The following is an 18,795-nucleotide window of genomic DNA, read 5'->3' on the forward strand; positions in this document are numbered from 1 at the left end:
TTTAAAAAAACAGAATGCTGCCACCACCATGCATGTGCTACTGAACTCCCAGTAAAGAAGTAGCCTTTCAACACACAAAGGTAGCAGTTTGGGTACTTCCCGTGGTTTAAGCATGACCACAATCCACTAGACAGTCCTGCATCATTGCGCATACACATGATCCATGTTCGTCCATGACCAAAAATAATTATCAAGGATCTAGATATCACCACAGTTGGGGCACTTATGTCAGGGAAACCCTTCAATCGCCATGCGATGGACTATTCTGTCCCAACAGTCATTAACATTTTTCTTCCACCCACCACAGCATATAGCATGAGACAGTCGGTCAGCCCACTTAAGCCACTGGCTAACTTCACTGAGTGATGGCATTGTGACTGTTTACTTTGGCTTCAGAGAGACAAAGGAGTCTTTATTGTGGCCCTCATGTTTCTTAGCAACTTCACCCATCGGAATCACCACCAGAAACTTTCAAAGAGCACACATGGAGGTGAGAAACTTCCATAAAGATTTATTATTTCTTTTACCTATGAATACCTAGTTCTCTGTGCATGAGGACTGAAAACAACTGCTCTTGAGAAGGTTAGTATGACAAAAATGTAGGCTCTAATTGAATACAAGCTCCACACATGCCCACACTAATTGGAGATAAAGGGCCTGATTTAGATCTTGGCGGACTCCCTTTGCCCCACCATGGTGTCAGTTACAAGTACTCCGTTGAGCTGACAAAGTCCCACCCGCCGTATTTAGATGTGGACTGGTTGAACCGCTGTTCACATTAACAGACTGTTTACCGTTGCGTAAGTGATGCACCTCCATCATCCATCAACACAGCGGACTCCTCTGCTGACTAACAGTACTCAGTCACCATCAGGCCAGAGGGGTTTGCAGCAAGCCTATTTCCACTTCCCGGATGTGCTGGCATTGTCCTGGCTGCGGATTCCTGACAGAGTGAGTCCCTGGTGGAGTGGAGACTGGTAAGTACTACTTAATAATGTGTCACTACACATATATGTTGTGTTTGATTAAAAATATATGTAGTTAATGGATTTGCCACGTTTATTACATATTGTATAACACACAAACAACATACACCCACTATTGAATGTACAACCCCAAGCACCACTGCTCAACACCCACAACCACCACAACTAACAAATATTTTTTAAGCGTCAGTACAGGTGTGTTCATTTTACTGTGATAAGTTGTAATAGGAATACCACTGCATTACACATTTGAAAATGTAAAAATACACAAACCAGATGTTAATGCATGATCCATAGTAAAACAAGTGAAAAAGAAGCTTACCTTAGATCCCGGCAAAAATGGAGTTGTAGTTGTTTAAAGTTGTGGTCAAGTAGTGAAAGCAAAGGAAGGACCTGGACAATAGGTAACTGAAGTGGAAAATGGAAAAAAGGTAGGTTTCTACATCACTTCCTTCAATTCTGCCAACTCAAAGTTGGATGTATCCCCGCCACAGTTTCCTCAATGGAGAGGCACTTCGTGATTGGCTTGGCTGTAATCTAGGCTAGACTCGCTCTGAAAGCTGCTGTTGCCTTTGACGCTGTCGATGCAGGAGGAAAATTATGGCAGAGATGGCGACAATCGGACGGACTTTAGTCCATAGACCCGCCTGCATTTAACTGGAGCGCGTTGACCACCAAGTAGGCAGACATTGAAACCATTGGAAAAGTGATGGCAAAGCAAGATCCACCAAGATCTAAATCAGGGCCAAAGTCATTATGTATGCATGCAAGGGAAGTCAACTAAACAACATTGCATTGGTAGGTCATGGGGCCACGTGTCTCGCCTTCCCATCACCAAGAAGGGGCCCCTTTTTAGATCATTGAGAATTTGCCATCAAGGATATCTCTTGTTGGACCTGGCCCTTTTTGGAGGGTCATCATCAGAGCTTTGCCTTCTATTGCTGAAGCTGTTTTTGTTGGCATTAGGATTCTGTGCTCTTTTTCTCTGATATCCAGTGATAACGTGTTTGTGCTCACTCCTTAACATATGGTGCAATTGGCATCTACCTAATAGGCACATTTAATTTACCTTGTATGTCCCTAGTAAATGGTATGACCAGTATCAAGGGTCTGTAAATTAAATGTTACTAGTGGGCAGCAGCAATCCTTCTGCCACCCACTAAAGCAGCCATCTGAAACATATATCAAGCTTGCGACTGCAGTCTGTAGTGCAGTTTCAAACTCTCACTTTAACCTGGCAAAATAAGCCTTGTCCCAGGGCACACAAATCCTTTTTAATATGTATAAGTCACTCTTATATAGGCTCATAGGGTAGGGTGTATTGTATTTAAAATGTTGGGCATGTGTGTTTAAGTTTTACATGTACTACCAGTGAAAAACTCCTAAAGTTTTTTTTCACTGTTCTGATGCCTATCTCTCCCATTGACTATCACTGGTTTACCTTATTATATTTAATAATTTGGATTTAGATTGGGAACAGATAGATTTCTGCTGTTTAAACACCAATGGATTTTAATTCAAAATCATCCTTAATGGCAAAGTTGGATTTTAAGTGACAATTCTGAAAATGACACTTTTAATAAGTTGCCATTTTCTAATTCCAACCACTTGTGCCTCTTGTCAGTGCCCTGATTCACGACTACAAATGACTTTGCTGTTAGGGTTTGTGTATTGCTTCCAGACAGTAGCACAAAGGGGGCTTAGGTGTGCGCAGGATGGGCCATTCTGGCAGGATGACTGGGGCAGGGGGAGGGCTGTAGCCAGCCCCATTTACACTTCAAAGGTCTTTACCTCCTGCACACACAAAATACCCTGATACCAGGCCTGCGCTGAATTTTGTCACCCCCAGACAGTTTAGTGTCTTGACAGGTGAAGGGGAAGAACTTTCCAGAAACAGATGTAGAAGAAAGACAGGGATTACCACAACACAAAGTCTGGCACCAGGTATAAATATTGGACCTGCAGAGCCCTTCTTCAGAACACTTCTAGACCTGTGGAAGTTATAGAAGATGGACTGAACTTCTGCCAGGAGACTGCCCTGTAACTTAAAGGACGGCCTGGTTGTATGAGAAGGAAGATTCTTCCTGCTTGCCTTCATCCTAGGATAATTAGAGTGACCCTAAGGGTCAGTTGGCTGACCTCCTGTTTGAGCTACAGGGACATAGCAATCTTCAGAGGCCTCCCTGTAAATGCTGGCTGGCTTGATGCTGCTAGACCTTCCTGGACCTGCAATTGGACTTGCCTATGTCCTGTTGACCACTACTGGTGTGAGCCCCTGATCCCCAGGAGGCGCCTTCCTAGGTCCTGCACCATTGGCTGGCATCAGAGTGTAATCCTCCTGAAGAAAAGGTGAAAATACTCAGGTTTGGGCTCCTCTTGACTGCAAGTGGGCCTGTTTGTGTTAAGTCTCTGCCACATGTGACAACCATCAAAGCAAAGCTCTGTTGAGACTTACTTTTCCTTTTGACAATGAAGGCCAGTGACGATTGGAAACCTGAGACCCTCACTTCACGCTATAGCAACGAAAGCCTGTGATAACCACCAATGTGTATCTACAACAACGGCCATCTGTTACGCTTGCCCTGCTCTTCATGCCACAGAGATGAATTTCTGAGATGGCCGACCTACTCTTCGTGCTACAGTGACTACTGTTAGACTTTGGGGTCTCTAGTTGGCACAGGTATGCACTTGTGATAAATAGGGACCCTCGCCTCTAGCCAGGGTAAGGGGGTACACTCCTAAAATAACCCCTGCTCACCCCCTTGGTAGCTTGGCACGAGCAGACAGGCTTATCTCAGAGGCTGTGTGTAAAGCATTTGTGAACACACACAGTAATCAAGTGACAACACTACGGATGGACACCACACAGGTTTTATATCAAAAATAAGTATTCTTTATATAGATTTACCACAAGACCATAAACAACAAAATTCCACAATGCTGTTAATTTAAGATGGTAGAATTTAGCTTTTTTCTCTTAAGTTCTTAAATGTGACACTTTAAGTCAATGTACCTTTTAGAAGCGACACGCAGGGCAACAAAAGTGTTGCAACGATGTTGATGCGTTGAAGATTTTGGTGCAAAGAAATAAAGACGTGAAGATCTTCCAGATGCGGCACGCTTCTCCGATGTTGCGAGAAGACTCGCCTCGATGCATCAGCTACAGCGGCGACATCCCTTTACGCGATGCGACGACAACGGCCTTGGCGGCGACACTCTCCTCCGACTTTGCAAGACACTTCCGCTCGATGCGATACTGCAGCGGCGAAACCCCTTTACGCGATGCGACGACAACAGCTCCGATGGCGGCACGCTTCTCCGTGGACGCGAGGCGCTTTCCTTGATGCGGTGCAATGCGACAGCTACAGAGGCGTCATCCAAGATGCGACGGCAGCGGCTGCAACACGCTTCTTCATCGATGCGAGACACTTCTCTTGATGCGGTGCAATGCGTCAGCTATGATGGCTGCGATGGCCACACGCTTCTTCGGCGTTGCGAGACACTTCTGTGATGATGCGAGATGCTTCCGCTCGATGCGACAACTGCAGCGGCGACACCCCTTTACGCGATGCGACGACAACAGCTCCGACGGCGGCACGCTTCTCCTTCTTGAGTTGCGCTTCCAGCTCCTTGTGACATGCAGTCCCTCAGAAGGCCCAAAACAGCAGCAGGCACTTCCAAAGAACTCTGGGGAGCTGGGGGTGGAAGTCTGTTGTTCCTGAGACTTCAGCAGGAGGCAAGCTCTTTTCCAAGCCCTTGGAGATCCTTCACAAGTTGAGCAAAAGTACACACAAAGTTCCTTTCTCCTCTCTTTGGCAGTAGGCAACCCCTGCAGGCCAATCCCCCAGTTTCAGGGATAGTCTCTCCTCAGTTTCTTCTTGGTTCCTCTCCCCAGCAGAGTTTCTTCTTGTTTCCCAAAGTGATCTAAATTCTTGGGATCGGGGTCCCAATACTTATACTCCCAAATCCTTTGTCCTCTGAGGGCAGAGGGGCCTTTGCCTTGTTGAAACCAGTTCTGATCAGTCCTGGATCACTTTGTTTACCTGACTCCTTCTTTCCCTTCAGAGTGCAGGGCAGAGACATCAGACACACCACAGGAGGTGGAGCCAGCATTGTGCGGGGAAGGCACAGCCCTATTCAGGTCCCAGGGGCAAATCCTCCCATCCATCTAGATGGAGATCTCTCTATTCACCACTGGGACACCTCACCCTGTCTCCTGGAATTCCCCAGTCCTGTCACTCAAACTCCAGACAAGGAATACACAACCTAGCAGAGGCAGGTTTGAATGGTTAGACAAGAAAATACCTACTTTCTAAAAGTGGTATTTTCAAACACAGAATGTTAAAACCAACTTCACTAAAAGATGTATTTTATCATTCTGAGTTCAGGCATACTAAATTTGAATTTCTACCATGTTCCCTGAGTCAGTTAGGATTATAAGATGTAATAATCAAACTGCCCATTCTGGCCTATGGAGAACAGGTAGCCTTGCAATAGTGAAAAAAGAAAATGGCTGTAATTCACTATTAGAACATGCCGACACACCAGGGCATGTCCTACCTTATCCTTACAATGCACCCTGACCTTGGGCCTACCATAGGGGTGTCTGATATGAAGAAACTGGAAGGTTTAGGGACTGGCAAGTGGGTGCACTTACCCAGTCAGTATGACAGTACCAGATTGCACGCAGGCTTTGTAATGGCAGACCTTAGGCACACTTTTACAGGCTGCTTCTGTGGGTGGCACAACCAGTGCTGCAGGCCCACCAGAAGCATTTGGATTTACAAGCCCTGGGCACTCCTGGTGCATTGTACTAGGGTCTGACAGGTAAACCAAACCAACCAATCATGGAATCACTAATCAATATGTCAATTTACAATAGGGGGAGCATATGCACTTTAGCACTGGACAGCAGTGGTAAAGTGCCCAGAGTTAAAAAATTGCCAACAGCAGGTCAGAAAAAATATAGGAGGAAGGCAAAAAGTTCAGGGATGACCCTGCAAAAAGGGCCAAGTCCAACAACTACCGTCTGCGACTCTCAATCTCCTTCTCGTGGCCTTCTCTTTCATGAACTTAACAATGTGCGCCGAACTTAGAAGGTAAGTTTCAGAGAGACTAACCTGGACCCTGCATCCGATCCACGCTCCAACGCGGTATGCCTGAACTTGGGGATTTCCTCTCGTCTAGCATGACAGATGATCGCGAGTGCCGCTTTCAGCTTTTAGCTACACCCTTGGAAATGTAATATATTTGTTGTTTCTGATTAGATTTTTGTTGTTCTGGTATAATTGTATTTATTAACATTTACTCTATTATTCTAAATTGGTTTGAAATTTTTATTGTTTGGAGTTTTCACTTAATAACTGTGTGCTGCATACATACTTTGCACATTGCCTCCCAAGTATAGGGTTAAGCACAGGTTTGTTTTGTGACTTTTGTGGTTCATTATGACAAGAATTGTGATTGTTGCCTGAGTGGGGCTTCCACTCTCCTTATCCAATTTCCCAATGTTTTATACCTCTGAAGTACATGTGTTTTTTGTACCCTATGTATAATACTGTTTCTTTTTTGGGGGTAATTGTTTTTTTTCTTGTTACCCCTTCATGTCACCTGATTTTACCTATTACATTAGTGCTATGTACAATAATTTAAGATGTATGGGCTCATTAAAGATGGTTTCCATTGATGTGTTTCTACTCTCAACAAAATTTGCAAGACTTCGGTTTTGTCTAAGTACTTTGTCAATTCACATGCACGCTTGACCAGGGGGGTAACAAACCACACTCTCCTTACTACCAGGGAACTTTAAACAAGATCTACAGTGGTACCACTTTGTTTTATTTGCTGTTAATTGTGGCTCAAGTATGGGGATTTATGGTTGGGTCATTGTTGTGCCCAAGTCCCCTGACTACTTGTTGCTAATGTTATTCTAAGGGCGTCCGTTTTTTCCTTTTACTAAGTACAATCGAAAAGCATAGACCTAAGAACAATCAGTTCAGCAGCACTTACTAAATGTTATCCAAGAAAGTTACGATTGGGAATGCAGCCACTGTTGGGAATTGCAGCACAATAGATTCTGGTACATAGTTGCCAAGTTTCCCAGGTCCATGCGTGATGTGATGTGCTACTCCAGTCCAGGTTTTTTCTGCGAATTCTGGGAGTTGTAGTCTTTTTAGGTCTCGAGCCTAGTGTTGCTGTGCGTAGTACATATTGCGCAGCGAGAGACCTCATGTAGGGGGATTCAAAACTGACCTAAGAATCGCACACGCTCGTGCGTGTGCTTTTCGTTTTGCCCCACACTATTGGCCTTTGCGTGCGTCTTTTTAACAAAGACAGCACGCAATTGGCCAAAGGCGGGCACATTGCTCCGCCCATGGCCTATTGGTGTCGGTTACCCGCACCGCCACCATGTGGTTTCAATTATCGTGCCCAGACACGGGCGCGATAATTGAAACCACATGTCTCGCTGTGGCACGCGCGCGCACCACTCGCGGGCTTGTTTGTTTTACAATTGCGATGGCTTTCACTTTCGCGATCGCTTTCACTCCCGCTTGCTGGCTTTTGCAGAGGCTTTTTTTCGTATATATTAAGTTGCGGCCTTGCTGTGTGTACCGTAAAAATTGCATATTCTTTTACTTCTTATGATGCCCTTATCTGGCACAAGTCTTCCTTTCAGTTATACTTCAATCTATATTCATATTGTGAAATCTTGCTCTTTTTTTACTTAAATATGTATGCTTTTTGTCATTGAGTCAAGAGTGGCTGTGCAAACATTATTTCATTAAATACTTCCTGTTGCGCTTACCTGTTCCGAAGAGTGCTTTATAAAATGGTAAATATAGGAATGGGCCAGAGCTTCACCTGCACATAACAAAAAGAGGAAGCAAATATAAAAAAAAGTAAAAATAGATTAAACTGTCCCTGCCCAACTTCTCCACCCAGTAGGCACTAGACGCACCTCCCTTGTGAGGCCATTTCAGTGGGGGACCCTTCACTCTTTAATGTTGCAGAGCAATGAGGCATCCGTATCCTATTGGGGCATCTGATTAATGACTGCAGGAATGGTGGAGCTGCACCAGGGTAGCGACCTGGAGCCACTTTTGTTCTTGACCAATGTGTAGCAGGGCAGGGGGCAGTGCTCCTTGAGGCTGGAGTAGGGTAGAGACAGACCACACAATGTAGTGGACTAAAGCTGCTTGTGAATGAAATCTGTACTAGTCTGGCCTCTGTGACTAGGTGGAACTATGGCAGCTCTGAACACCCCTGATGAAGGAGCAGTCCACTTCGATGTTCTGTCTGCCATGACTATGCTATCTCGGATAGGTTTCTTAGCCCGTTACCCATGTTGACTCCACGCTCTTTTCATAAGGGAATCTTATTGATTAATAACCTCACAGGGGCTTTGTAATGGCGGCGCGTGTTTATTTTTTGCATCGCGCTTTTAGTTTGAGTGAAACTCAGACCCGCTTTTACCTCCTGTTCCGCTGGCAGATGGCTGTTTATGCCTCACTGGAAAGCCGTACCTGGAAAACATTTTCTTTTGTTCTCCTGCCAAGGAGCCTTGTGCGTTACTGGAATACTTAAGCATCATGTGCAGAGTCGTTTATTTATCGTACTTGTCGCCCTGTCTTCTTCCCAGAATGTTTCTTACTCGGAGACTGCCTCAATTACTGCACGAGCACTTGTCAGTCTGAGGTCTCGGGGTGCTCCATGGCCTGCAGGCGTGAGATATGGCGCTGCAGGTGGATGCCCAGGCCAATGACCTGCCCTCTGGAGGAAAGGTCTTCTCGTGCAGGGACCTGGTTTGATAGAGCCTGCCTTGTACCAACGTTCTCACACTGAGATGGGAGTGGCTTCCGGCGGAAGATGGGCGCTGCTCCGGCACTTCCACCTGTCCTCAGGGAGCGCAGCATCACTGATGCCACTCTCACGCAGCCAAACATAGCGCAATAGTTGCAACGTGTGCTTCGTGGAGGATTGGAGAGGTCTACTTTGGTGCAGTTAGACTACTTGGCACGAGTAAGTGTAGGAAGGAAATCGTTCGAGTGGTTCTGGAGCACGTCCGCCATTGCTGGAGCTAAGCCAGGAGGCCCATGAAGTTTGGCCACTGTGCTTGCAGCCTACCCGAGAGGGGGGTGATCAGTGCTGGCCGGGCTTTCCTACCCAGAGTATTTGCTATACAGACAGATAAGGTGGATTTGGAGCACCCCATCATTTGGGGGGGGGGGAGGCTCAGCAATTTGATTTAAACAGGTTTCTAAAGCCAAAATATATATATATTTATTCACATGAATTCCTCGTTTTTTATTTAAATGCTTATTGGACATTTTGAGAAGGACAGCGGACATAAACCTAAAAGCACAATCCTAATGTTTCAGAAAAGCCCTTGCTGTCCGTGCACAAGAGCTGCATCCCTCGCGCCTCCGGCTTTGTGGCTGCTCGTCAGAATACTCTTGGCGTTTAATAACTCCTAACTGGTCGTACTTCTGTCGGCTGCCAACCGGCGCACTGGAATTTGTACTTCAGAATCAGTTCTTTGGTTTATAGCCCCAAGAAAAGAAAAGGGTCTAATCGAGCACAGTAAAAGTGATTTTTTTAAAATATATTTTTCCCCAGATTCGAAGTCAGCAGCTCTGACGTAATGCCACAACCTTTTCAATTAATTATAGGTATGAAAGCACGCTACAACAAACTTTGTAAATCACGCATGGAAATGCCCTTACGCTTGTAAAGTGTCCTCGCGTTTTTTGCACTGTACTTAGCTAGGCTGTATGCTTGACCTATAAAATGACGATGGCACTGAACGCGAATCCTTCAGAGAAAGCCTTCCCCCTCCCCTCGGTACGTGCTACCCTTAGACCTGCTAATGTATTACAGATAATGGCGACCTGCCACTCTGTAGTGCTATAAGGAGTTATTTTATCATATATAATCTATAGGGTGAAACGCCATAGGCTACAAGTTCAGTTTTACACATCTCGCAAATTCATTAAATCCATCTTCCATTTTAAGGCAAACCAAGCATTTGCAATGCAATAGGTCTGGCATTACTGAATGTTTGAGCTATTGGTGTTGCATTATTATTAACAATGCCAATAGCTCAAACTGTTATAATGCGAGACCTATTGCAGTGCAAATGCTTGTTTACAATGGAATCAAAAAAGACTACAAGTCCCAGAATTCAAAGAAAAAAACTGTATTGGAGCAGCAGATCATCATGGACTTGAGAAATGTGGTTGAGCTGTAGGCACAGTTCTGCTTCCTAAGCTATTGTCAAACATTAATGCAATTTAAAGCATCTAATTGTGGTGCAGTGTTTTTTTTTGTTGCTTCATATCTTTTTTCTCAATTTGTATTTTAGCATGGAAAGGATCTTCCATACGACACATTGTTTGTACATCGCTATAGGTTTTTGATTAATTTGCATATCAGCAGCACATTTGATTTGTGGAAATTAAGCCTCGTCTTCTTCAGCCTCCTTGTGGCAGCAGTTCGTCCTGCCACAAAACCACATTTTGGTGGAATGCATGAATATATGCGTAAACACTTTCATACCCGCCAGCCTCTTGACTCAAACATGTGTGTGAATACAGGCGTCTTATAGGATGATTCTCTTAAGGTGAAAAGGAAGTGAACATTTTTTCTGAGGGGGGTTGTAAGTTTAAAAAGCAGGTGACACAATTTAAGTCGACGGAGGCATTTTGTTTGTCACATGGATAAATAGAAGTCAGAAAGAGGGTGTCAACTTCCAAATGCAGGTGAGTTATCAAGTATGCACTTTAAATGAGAAAAAAGGCTGTAGCATGCCATCACTTTTAATCTCGAAAAGGGAATAGTCACTTTATTTCGACTGGGTGATGGTTTCTTTCAGTGGATATTCACTCACATCTTTTGGATCTGTAAGGTGATGTTTTGGGGAATGTAGCATATTGATTTTGGATAGTTCCTCTTTTTCTTCTTATTTACTGTACCAGTCAATGCACCATCAATGTGTATATGTGCTGTGGGACAGTGGGGAGCTATTTTATTTTCCTCCACTGCCACACCTAAATTTAAACAATTTAAAGTGCTTTGGTTCTGAGTCCTTTACAGACAGTGAGTGTCACATCACAAGAAAGCAGTCCCCGTTGCCCCATATAATGAGACAAGCACTGACCCTCATCATGTCTGCTAGCTCACGGCTGACAAACTGAGTTGCAATGCCTACACTGGTGAATAATGTGACTATGTGTGGCTGGAAATAATTGCACTCCCAGGCAGTGGGGCTGGCTTGGTGGCTACTCAACTGTCCTGAACTGGAGTAAAATGTACTCTATTGGTATAAAACTTCCTCTGACAGCCAGATGAGTAGGGGCCGTCAGAGGTAAGCCATCTGACTGACCACGCTATTTTGAGCAGACAGTTATATGGCTTCTATTTAACTGTCTATTAATGCCAGATATATCCAGACTTGGAAGGACGGGAAAAAAAAAACACAAAATAAACCGACACCGTGGGAGGTAACCCATTTAAGAATTTAGTTTTGAAAGTTTGAGGCCAGGCGTGATATTTAAGGAAATATGCTTGTTTCCATTCCAGGGAAGACCGGGCTTGGCAATTCAGGCTGGACTGTTCCCATGAGGCACAGGCTCAAGACTGATTTGCATATGGCTGGGTCTTAACTGGGGTGGCAAAGTGTGCTTAAGAACAACGATGGATTCATCCCAGATCTGTGACTGGGTGTGAGTGTCTGAAAAGTTTCAGTGGTCTGTCTATCATCTCCTTGTGTTTGCTTTGTTCGCCCTAAGTTGGCACAGTATTCCCAGACTTGGGTCCCTTGCTCACTTTGCCACTGGATTCAAGCTACCCTGGCTGATGAGGGGTGTTACTCTGAAACCGATCCCAGGAGGCTTGTTTCTGTTCCAAGGAAGACCAGCCTTGGCAGGCAGGGCTGGACTGTTCCATGAGTCACTGATTTGATTTTGTCTGGGTCTAAACTGGGGTGGCGGAGAGAGCTAAAGAACGATGTTAGATTCAACCCAGATTTGTGACTGGGGGTGAGTGTCTGAAAAGTTTCAGTGCTCCATTCATCATCTCCTTGTGTTTGCAATGTATAGAGATGTCCACAGGGCTGGCTGACATAAAGACCTTGCCATCTTTACTCCATTCACTAAACCCTCAGTCACGAGTAGCACAGTGGGTGAAAAAGAATGACTTAGAATGCTACCCATAGAAATTGCCAGATGTTAGCCCATTTTGAAAGCATTAGTTATATTACCTTTTGGGTGTTTGCTTGGCGGTAGTATGCCTAGAACTCTGAGACTGGCACAGCTTTCCAAACCTACTATGGCCAATGATTGTGAATTCCAAAAAGAAGTACATTTGCTTCCATTCAAACAATACTTTAATGTATACAAATTTACTACTTTTCTGGTAAACCTTTCACCATATATATTTTGGTTTCTGATCCAAGAAAATGAACAAGTTAAAACCTCTTAATGCAATCTGAATACTTAAACAAAAACAAAAACATAGCAGGGCCCACAGTCTCAACTGCCAAGCCGAAAATGCATTTATTTGGGGGAAGTTACACTCCATATACCCCACCAGAAGCTATGCACCTGGCAAGACCTAGGGCAGCAATTACACCTCTGAGCGTTTCTGCCTTCTCTCTGCCATTAAAGGCAGTAATAGTACTATTAGAATAGTCAGGTGAAGGTCCTCCATATGCTCACTTTTAAGGTCGACTGTCTTCTGATGAGACACCACAACACTGCAAACCACTGGAGGCAAACGTACAGAATTGTGAAATGCTCTGGGCTGATCCAAAGCGTGACAGAGACCCGAAAATACCACTGGCTGAAGAGGGCTCACCAAAAGCCCCTTCCTATATGTATATGTGTGTATGTTTGAGTATGATGTGATTTGTGTGTTATGGGGGTGTGTACTGGTGACAGCTGAAACAGTATGAAGCTATCCTCAAAACACACACTGTGCCTTGCAAAATGTAGCACAGATGTTCTCTCTTTATTTTCCCACATTCCCCAGGTTTTTACTCTGCTCGCCACAGCAGTTCTGCGCGCACCACTGGTTTCATTTCAGCACGGGGGCCGGGGAGGTGCTGCTGGGGCCGTGTGACACCATACTTTTATAGAGGCTTTAACTGCAGTGTGAGTAACCCATTCTTCAACCCAATTTTCTATGGCCAGATTTAGCTTTGCTGCTGCTATGTTCAAATAATCGAGCCATGGATTGTTCCCAGTAGTGAAGATAGGTTTTAAGACCGCTGTCTTTGAGTTCTTGGGTGCTAAAATCATCCGAAAAAACTATTTTGCATCCGCGGCCATGAATTCAAGTTTTTGTGTTACGAGGCCGAACTCCAAGCAAGTCAAAGCGTTCCACGTGTGTGGAGGTAAATGTAAGATTCGCTTATACCCCATACATTGTGTTTTGTCTATTCTGACCCATGTGTGCCAGGAAACGCTTGTTTTCGTTTACCACTCGCTCACCCTCCTTTCCTACAGCTGCTTTGGACATTGCGCTTTATGGGCCGTTTTATCTCCCGAACCCCCCCGACTCCTGAGAACAATGGGGCATATCAGCAACAACCGGCGATAATTATCGCTAAGCGCACTTAGCGCTAGGATAATTATCGCCGGCTAGCATGGATTTTTATCGCTGAGATAGCGTGCTATTAGCAACGCTTATCTCAAAAGCGATAAAAAATCCTCACGCTGACTGCCTAACGTGAGATTATCGCTGGAAACCCAGCGATAATCTCACGCAATGTGGCGTTAGCTTGATGATAGGGACCACAAACTTAGCCATCATATCCACCTTCCATAGGATATCATGGCTAAGTCAGTCCTGAAGCAGGCGTAAGGAAAGTAGCGATAACAGGAGTTATTGCTACTTTTCTTGACACCATGCTTCATAGCGTGGGGCTTGATGATAGGAGAAATGTTGCTTAGTGACATTTCTCCTGTCATGTCAGGTCAGGAACGCCCACTTTGCATTTCATTAGAGATGCAAAGCTGGGCGTTAGGAATTCCTACGCTAACGCAAGTTTTCACACGTTAGCGTGAGCTTGCTAATTAGGCGATAAAATTATCGCCGCTTTTCGGCTGAAAACGGCCGCAAAAGCGGCGATAATTCTATCGCCTCGCCTTGCTGATATGCCCCAATGTTTGGAGAGCGGTCATTTCAAAGCCTTCGCAGGATTTAAAATGGGGCCTGGGCTGTGCTGCGAGACGAGGAGCGACGTGAAGTGCCGAGAACGGCACAGGCTGGTCAGAGCTGCTTCTAAAGCGTTAGGCCTGCGGCGCTAGGGAGCAGTCACTGCATGCGTGTTCTGTGCATTGAGCAGAACTTCCCAGGCTGATGGGGACTTTCAAGGAGTGAGCAGGTTCGCTGTCACCAGGAGCTGCAGTTCACTTGCCTCCTGTTGGCAGACACCCAGGCGTTGGCAGACACCCAAGTCCGGGGTCAGGGTGAAGGCTGGAAATGGTTATATCTGCACTGATCACCGAATTTGATGACGCCTTTTGGTGGGGTGGAATACTGCGGACGAATTGCTCGTAGAGGCAGCTAAAGCCACCACAAAGCTGAGCAAACTTTTACAAAATATGTTTTTAAAAAAAAAAGCAGAGGCAGTAAGGCCAACAATAGTGATATGTAGCCCATCCTGCGGTGTGAACAAGTATCTTGCCTGTAACCCTGTAGGGTTATCGGTCTCACTCCGAAAGTGACACCATCGGTACAGATCAAAATCTGCAACCCTGCACTCCAAGGCAGCGTGTTCCGTGAAACGGGCACACCTGCAGCAGGTACAAGGTTGTTACTGTGCCTGGAGCGTGGCAGCAGCGCTGTGGGCACCACCCCCTCGCCCGTGTACGTGAAAGATCCCGTCATGCTCTCTGATCATGTCGCCGCGCGGCCCTGTCCGTCTTCCCATATCTATCTTTTCACTCCTGTCCACCCTCAGACCTTTGCAGTATTTTAACGTGGCCTGCGCACCTCACATCTTCACTTCCCCTCACGTCCGTCAATTTCTGTCTTCCCTCCATTGTACCTTTCCACTCACTCCCACGTCCCCTTCCCAGCTGTCGATCAATGTAAATGCCCACACGGTGACGCAACAAAAGGAGCAAAGGGACCCAAAAGGACAAGTCCTGCCCTAAATGGTAGGTGCTGAGCCGTAACTCGCAGGAGTCGGGAGTCAACTGATGCTTGCCAAGATCTGAAAGTGAATGGCCAAAACCTGGCCCAGGGTGATTTCCGGCATTTGTATTTCTTCTCAGAACACTTTAGAAAAGATTGGTTCTGACATACTGACAAATTCAGTAGCAGTTTTAGAACAAGCATTTGCAATGCAATAGAACTCGCATTACTGAATGTTTGAGCTATTGGTGTTGCATTATTATTAGCAATGCCAATATCTCAAACTTTAATAATGCGAGACATATTGCATTGCAAATGCTTGTTTAACACATTTTATTGATTGTCAGGAAGGTTGACGTGCTTCTGCCAGTCTAAAACCCGTGAAGCAGACGTGAAGGGACTCCCTCCCCGGCTTGGCAAGCAATGACCTTCACAGCAGATACTTAAGCAGTTTTGCTCACTCCTCGACCATGCATTACAAGTTAAGGCATTGGCCCAACTTTTAGTGGATGCAGGTGCCATTGTATGAACATGATTACTTTAACCACTGGTTGTATTTATTGATAAGCCATTTTTCTTGACCCATTGATGATTGCTTGCTGAGTGATTATCTGTGGTCCTGATGAATTCCTTTGCACCTGCTTCAAAGGTTTAAGATAAGAAGACACATACCAGCCTCCCATACAACCTTTCCTACTGGGTTAAACCATACCCCATGTTTACAATTTCTACCCCATAGAGACAAGAATAAACTATCTTAAATGCCCACCAAGAGGTAGTTTTAACAGTTGCTTTGCCTCTGTACTCTGCTACCTACACTCAAACCAACACTTTCATAGGACTGCTTCCTAACTTAATCATCTATCCAATTGCTCCCCACTTTCTCATAGAGGGTTGTAACCCATACTTCTGCCTTCGGACAGCAATGTGAGGAGAGATCTTATGATGAAGGAGGACACCTCTGGGTGCATAAGGGCTTTTGCCCTATAAATACAAAGCATGGTCATAGACACATCAGAACTAACCCCAGTCTATTGAGTTTGTGATATCTGTAAGAAGCCATGACAGACTCGTACTTATTGTACAATCACCTGAGGTTTCATCATCTGAATATTTCTCACTTAGAATTCATGAAGTATACTGGAAAAGGCTAGCATATCAACAATTCTAACTCAGTCGGTCAGTCTGGAGTCCTTCTAATGTAGTATCTTCATTCCTTTGCTAGTGTGAATAGGATTATTCAAACAGAAGCTCAGGGATCACAGACTTGGGCATAGAGTTAAAGCTTTGTGATTTTTGGTGAGGCATTCCCCTGCCAAGGGAGTAGCGGGTAATCCCAATGAGCTGCGGGCAGTCTGTAGTAAGCTTCTCCCCCATTTGGCTTTAGATCCTACATATGTAAGGGCATAATGTTTCCGTACCCTTATCATTTAAGACACTACTTGTAGGTGTATATATGATGTCTACTTTATCACTCTTGTTGTGGATCATGGTGGTGTGCCGTTGTTTCTCTTCTCAGTAACTACCCTCACCAATTCATCCCTGGCTTGGTTTATGTCCACTCTTCATTCCCACTCCTCCTCCTTTCAATGTGCAGGATTGTATCTTGGAGCTCACCCGAATAAAACACTTCTTTCGTATAGCTTTAAATATCCAGGGCTTCAACTGAATTTCCGAGAATTTGCACTCAGTAACAGTATCTACAAATCAGCTGCTAACTTTCTTTTTTCTTTGGACGTGACAATAGGGCCAGTAAACATGTTCCTTTTTCAAAAGACTTGTCCTCCTTGTCACATCAGTGAGGATGATTGTAATCTTCTCCCAGCATTCTACTTTAACTAGACACCTGAGACCATGTGAAAATAAACCTACCGCTATGATCCCACACCAAGGGTATGAACCTGCAGTTGTGAGATATATTTTGCTCATCATCTTGGGGGTGAAAGTATTTAAGTCACACATTTCTGAAAACTTTGTAGGCATTTTTTTATTTGAAAGGTTTTATATAGCGCTGGCTAGACCCGGAGGTATCAGAGCGCTTTACATGAGTATCAGACCATAGTTGCAGGTTACATCATTACAAAGGTTACACAGTTATTAGAGCATGGCAACATAGTTACATGTTAGGTCAAGACAAACAATAAGGACATATGCGTAAGGGAAAAAGCAGGCAATGGGAGAGATTCAGGGGAGAGGGGGTAGGAGCAGGGGGAAGTAGACAGCGAATGAAGGAGGGAAAGAGGAGAGGGAGGGTGAGAGACACAGCATGAACGAAGAGGGGGAGGGTGACCGGGGCACAAACCGGTAGACGAGCAAAAGCTGCGTCCAAAGTCCAGTAACCTGTGATCCCAGGGGAAGTGGCATCATTGCCCCAACTCCATTGCGAGAGCCTACCTTTACGCAGTGGACTCTCTCTGAGGGGTCTCTGAGACTCCAAGGCCTACCTACTGGATCCTTCCCCAACAAGGGGAGAGGGAATGCTTTGGCAAGGGGTGCTATACCATACCTCAACTGTGAGTGGCTCCCTTGGCGCTGTGGACTCTCTCAGAGGGATCACTGAGACTCCAGAGTATAAGTAATTGGATCTTTCCCCAACAAGGGGAGAAGGAGTGCTTAGTTAAAGGGCACAAGGGACAGGGGGCTAGGCGGCGTAGCAGGCAAGGGGAAGAGATTAAGGGGAGATGGGATAGGAGCAGAGAAAGTAGACAAAGAATGAAAGAGGGAAAGCGGTAGGGGAGGGTGAGAGAGTATGAAAGAGGGAGGGGAAGGTGAAGGGGGCACAAACGGGTAAAAACCTCATCCAAGGACCGGTAAGCTTTGATCCTAGGGGAAGTGGTATCATTCCCGCATCTCTGCTGCGTGAGGCTCCCTTTACGCAGTTGACTCTCTGAGGGGTCTCTGAAACTCCAAGGCCTACCTACTGGATCCTTCCCCAACAAGGGGAGAGGGAGTGCTTTGGTAAGGGGCGCCATACCATGCCTCAGCTGTGCGTTGACCCTTGATGCTGTGGACACTCCCAGAGGGGTCACTGAGACTCCAGAGTAAGAATATTGGATCTTTCCCCAACAAGGGGAGGAGTGCTTAGTCAAAGGGCAACAAGGGACAGGGGCTAGGAGGCGGGTCGGAACTGGCAGGTCAACAGAGGGGGAACAAACGGCAAAAGAAAATCGCATTAATTACAGAAAGATAACATATTCACTACCAGGGTAAATTACCGGTCCAGAAAAATAAAGGATCCACGAAAGGCAAGGGTCAGGGAGGACAAAGGGAGGGGGTCAGCGAGTTGAACAGTCCCACAAGGAAGAGATACGGATAGCAGAAAAGGAAATGTACACGTTGTAGAGTCACTCAGGAGAGAAATGCAAACGGGAAAGCTCAGAATCACAAAATAGTGATATTAAGTACAAAGAACTACTACATATACTAGTGGTTAGAGTTCTAACTATGCAAAATAGTAAATTCACTCAGGGTTCCATTTTCCATTAGGCATAATTCAGTATCAATGTCTCTTCTTCCTCACTCAATTCTATATCAAAGTCAGTAGACCATTTTCCTAGAGGATAATCCAAGGTGCATTTAGGCAAATCATGGAGATCTATGTACAACTGCATTGTCATTGCTTTCCTCACCATTCCCATTGTGAGCAATAATTGTATTAATGCATAAGTGA

The sequence above is a fragment of the Triturus cristatus genome, chromosome 8 (assembly GCF_964204655.1).
Source record: "Triturus cristatus chromosome 8, aTriCri1.1, whole genome shotgun sequence".
In the NCBI taxonomy this organism is placed as follows: domain Eukaryota; kingdom Metazoa; phylum Chordata; class Amphibia; order Caudata; family Salamandridae; genus Triturus; species Triturus cristatus.